This window comes from Delphinus delphis, chromosome 3 (assembly GCF_949987515.2).
Source record: "Delphinus delphis chromosome 3, mDelDel1.2, whole genome shotgun sequence".
Taxonomy (NCBI): Eukaryota; Metazoa; Chordata; class Mammalia; order Artiodactyla; family Delphinidae; genus Delphinus; species Delphinus delphis.
The window spans coordinates 44,825,736-44,831,289 of record NC_082685.1 but is presented as its reverse complement, the minus strand read 5'-3'; positions in this window follow the sequence as shown (position 1 = coordinate 44,831,289).

Sequence of the window (5,554 nt, the reverse complement as noted above, 5' to 3'; positions counted from 1 at the left end):
TTCCTTTTCATTTTGTCACTTGTCACACTTCTAAATTATTTTAATTACTCGAGATATGCTACTATGCATTATTAACTTATTAGCATTTATCATAAATTCAGGCTTTTTTCCAATTTCCAAAGTACCTTAAAACATTTAGGTATCATTTAACCCCTTCTTACCTTTAGCCCCTTCATACCTTTTGTGCTGTTGCTATCATATATTTAAATTAAACTTTACATATTTAAAACTCCAGAATACTTTATCATTGTTGTTTTAACTTATCAGTGTTCATATAGTTTTGTTTATATATTTACACTTTCTTGTGTTCTTCATCTCTTCCTGTATTTTTGTTTCACCTGAAGATATCCCTTTGTCTCACTATGAACCTAGTAACTTTTTATTGAATGCCAGACATTTCATATTGAAAATTTCAGAGATTCAGGATGGCGATGTCTTTTTCCAGACATGAATTAGTTCTCTTATTGGCAGGAAGTTAGACTAGAGGCACAAGCACCTGAATCCAACCAGGAATGACAATTTTTCATGGCTGAGCTTTCGTCTTGTAAGCCCTGCTCTATTTTGGTTTGCTCACTCATAATGGCTTAGTTCTTCAGGGTCTTCGACTGAAAGCAAGAATATCTACACAGCCCCTCTTTTTGGGAGGCCTGAACACATGCACCTATGGTCAATTAATCTACAACGGAGAAACGACAGCCTCTTCAATAAGTGGTGCTGGGAAAACTGGACAGCTACATGTAAAAGAATGAAATTAGAACACTTCTTAACACCATACGCAAAAATAAACTCAAAATGGTTTAAAGACCTAAATGTAAGGCCACACACTATAAAACTCTTAGAGAAAAACATAGGCAGAAGACTCTCTGACATAAATTGCAGCAATGTCTTTTTGATCCACCTCCTAGAGTAATGAAAATAAAAACAAAAATAAACAAATGGGACCTAATTAAACTTATAAGCTTCTGCACAGCAAAGGAAACCATAAACAAAATGAAAAGACAATCCACAGAATGGGAGAAAATACTTGCAAATAAACTGACCGACAAGGGATTAATCCCCAAAATATACAAACAGCTCATGCAGCTCAGTGTTAAAAAAAACAAACAACCCAATCAAAAAATTGGCAGAAGATCTAAATAGACATTTCTCCAAAGAAGACAGATTGCCAAAATCACATGGAAAGATGCTTAACATCACTAATTATTAGAGAAATGCAAATCAAAACTACAACAAGGTATCACCTCACACCAGTCAGAAAGGCCATCATCAAAAAAATCTACAAACAATAAATGTTGGAGAAGGTATGGAGAAAACGGAACCCTCCTATGCTGTTGGTGGGAATGTAAATTGGTACAGCCACTATGGAGAACAGTATGGAGGTTTCTTATAAAACTAAATATAGAATGACCATACGATCCAGCAATCCCCACTCCTGGGTGTATTATTTGAAATGATACACACACCCCAATGTTCATTGCAACACTGTTTATGATAGCAATGACATGAAAGCAACCAAAATGTCCATTGACAGATGAATGGATAAAGACGATGTGGTACAAATATACAGTGGAATGTTACTCAGCTGTAAAAAGAATGAAATAATGCCATTTGTAGCAACATGAATGGACCTAGAAATTATCATACCAAGTGAAGTAAGTCAGATAAAGAAAGACAAATATCATATATCACTTATATGTGGATTCCAATAAAAAATGATACAAATGAACTTATTTACAAAACAGAAACAGACTCACAGATCTGTTGAAATCAAACTTATGGTTACCAAAGGGGAAACGTGAAGGGAAGTGATAAATTAGGAGATGGGGATTAACATACCCACACTACTAAATATAAAATAGATAACTAATAAGGGCCTACTGTATAGTACAGGGAACTCTACACAATATTTTATAATAACCTAAATGAGAAAAAGAATCTGAAAAAACTGGATATACATTTGTATTTATAACTGAGTCACTTTGCTGTATACCTGAAACTAACACAACATTAAAAATCAACTGTACTTCAAAAATAAAAACTTTTAAAAAAGACACATTTCAAAGGAGAGCAACCAGTTGGGAGAATACATTTGCAATTTATCTAACAAATTAAGAACTTAGAATACATCAGTAAGACCCGCAAATCAATAAAAATGGGCAAGTGATCCATTAAAAAAAGAGACAAAGGCTATGAAAAACCAACTCACTAAAGACCAGTGCAAACGTACACACTAAATAATTCTCAGCATGGACTTCCCAGGTGGCGTAGTGGTTAAGAATCTGCCTGTCAATGCAGGGAACACGGGTTTGAGCCCTGGTCCAGGAAGATCCCACATGCCGTGGAACAACCAAGCCCGTGCGCCACAACTACTGAGCCTGCGCCCTAGATCCTGCAAGCCACAACTACTGAGTCCACATGCCACAACTACTGAAGCCCTCACGCCTGCAACAAGACAAGCCACCACAATGAGAAGCCTTTGCACTGCAATGAAGACCCAACACAAACATAAATAAATAAATAAGTGTGATTAAAAATAAAATAAATAATTCTCAGCATCATTGTGAATTAAAGATATACAGTTGCAGAACATTCCCCCCCCCCCCCAGTAAACTGACAATATGAAATACTTTGATAATATCAGTTAATTGTGATGGCCCGGAAAATGTCTGTTTATGTAGGGCTCATGATGGTATAAACTGTCCCTCTGGAGAACAACTGACACATTATACAATTGTGTATCTTAAAACAACTGTTTAGTATACATTTTATTATGCAGAGCAACTCAGGAATGTATAACTGGCAGGGGACCTTCAAGATGGTGGAGAAGTAAGACATGGATATCACCTTCCTCCCCACAAATACATCAAAAATACATCTACATGTAGAACAACTCCTACAGAACACCTACTGAACACTGACAGAAGACCTCAGACTTCCCAAAAGGCAAGAAACTCCCCATGTACCAGGGTAGGGCAAAAGAAAAAGAAAAAACAGAGACAAAACAATAGGGACGGGACCTGCACCTCTGGGAGGAAGCCATGAAGGAGGAAAAGTTTTCACACACTAGGAAGCCCCTTCACTGGCAGAGACAGGAGGGTGGGCGGGGGGCACGTTTCAGAGCCATGGAGGAGAACACAGCAACAGGGGTGCGGAGGGCAAAGCAGAGAAGTTCCTGAACAGAGGATCAGTGCCGACCAGCACTCACCAGCCCGACAGGCTTGCCTGCTCACCCACCGGGGCGGGCGGGGGCTGGAAGCTGAAGCTCGGGCTTCGGAGGTCAGATCCCAGGGAGAGGACTGGGGTTGGCTGCGTGAACACAGCCTGAAAGGGTTGGGCATCACAGCTAACCAGGAAGGAGTCTGGGAAAATGCCTGGACCTGCCTAAGAGGCAAGAGACCTTTGTTTCAGGGTGCACGAGGAGAGGGGATTCAGAGCACCGCCTAAATGAGCTTCAGAGACAGGCGTGAGCTGCGGCAGTCAGCACAGACAGCAGAGATAGAAATGGAACTCTAATGCTGCTGCTGCAGCCACCAAGAAGCCTGTGTGCAAGCACAGGTAACTATCCGCACCTCCCCTCCCGGGAGCCTGTGCAGCCCGCCACTGCCAGGGTCCTGTGATCCAGGGAAAACTTCCCCGGGAGAACACAAGGTACGCCTCAGGCTGTTGCAACATCATGGCAGTCTCTGCTGCCGCAGGCTCACCCTGCATCCTGTACTCCTCCCTCCCCCCGGCCTGAGTGAGCCAGGGCCCCCTAAACAGCCGTCGCTTTAACTCTGTCATGTCTGGGTGAAGAACAGATGCCAGAAGACGACCTAAAGGTAGAGGCAGAGCCAATTACAAAGCTGAACCCCAGGAGCTGTGCAGAAAAAAAGAAGAGAAAGGGAAATTTCTCCATGCAGCCTCAGAAGCAGTGGCTTAAATGTCCACAATCAAATGGATGTACCCTGCATCTGTGGAATACCTGAATAGACAATAAAGCATCTGAAAATTGACTTTGGGAGCAATTTTAGACTTGGGGTTTGCTGTATGCAACTGACTACTTTCTGCTTTATATGTTTATCTTAGATTAGTTTTTAGCACTTGTTATTATTAGTGGATTTTATGTTGGTTTCGTTGCTCTCTTCTTTTTCTTTACTTTTAATAATTTTTAAACATATTTTAATAAACATGTTATTTTATTTTTCTCTTTCTTTATTTTTCTCACTTTTCGCTGAGCTGTTTGGCTGACAGGGTCTTGGTGCTCTGGCAGGGTGTCAGGCTTCAGCTGCTGAAGTTTGAGAGCTGAGATCAGAACATTGGACCAGCAGAGACTTCCTGGCCCCACATAATATCAATTGGCGAGAGCTCTCCCAGAGATCTCCGTCTCAATACTAAGACCCAGCTCCACTCAACGAACAGCAAGTTCCAGTGCTGGACACACCATGAGAAACAACTAGCAAGACAGGAACACAACCCCACCCATTGGCAGAGAGGCTGCCTAAAATCATACTAAGTTCACAGACACCCCAAAACATACCACTGGACATGGTCCTGCCCACCAGAAAGACAAGAGCTAGCCTCATACACCAGAACACTGGCACCAGTCCCCTCCACCAGGAAGCCTACACAAGCTACTGAACCAACCTTACCCACTGGGGGCAGAATAAAAACAATGGGAACTACGAATCTGCAGCCTGCGAAAAGGAAACCCCAAACACAGTAAGTGAAGGAAAATGAGAAGACAGAGAAATATACAGCAGATGAAGGAGCAAAGAAATAACCCACCAGACCAAACAAATGAAGAGGAAATAGGCAGTCTACCTGAAAAAGAATTCAGAGTAATGATAGTAAAGATGATCCAAAATCTTGGAAATACAATGGAGAAAATACAAAAAACTTTTAACAAGGACCTAGAAGAACTAAAGAGCAAACAAACAATGGTGAACAACACAGTAAATGAAATGAAAAATTCTCTAGAAGGAATCAATACAGAATAACTGAGGCAGAAGGATGGATAAGTGACCTGAAAGATAAAAAAAAAAAAAAAAGGAAATAACTACCACAGAGCAGAGTAAAGAAAAAAGAATGAAAACAATTGAGGACAGTCTCAGAGACCTCTGGGACAATATTAAACGCACCAACATTCGAGTTATAAGGGTCCCAGAAGAAGAAGAGAAAAAGAAAGGGACTCAGAAAATATTTGAAGAGATTATAGTTGAAAACTTTCCTAATATGGGAAAGGAAATAGTCAATCAAGTCAAGGAAGCACAGAGTCCCATACAGGATAAATCCAAGGAGAAACACACCAAGACACATATTAATCAAACTATCAAAAATTAAATAGAAAGAAAAAGTATTAAAAGCACAAGGGAAAAGCAACAAATAACATACAAGGGAATCCCCATGAGGTCACTAGCTGATATTTCAGCAGAAACACTGCAAGCCAGAAGGAAGTGGCAGGACATATTTAAAGTGATGGAGAAAAACCTGCAACCAAGATTACTCTACCCAGCAAGGATCTCATTCAGATTTGATGGAGATATTAAAACCTTTACAGACAAGCAAAAGCTAAGAA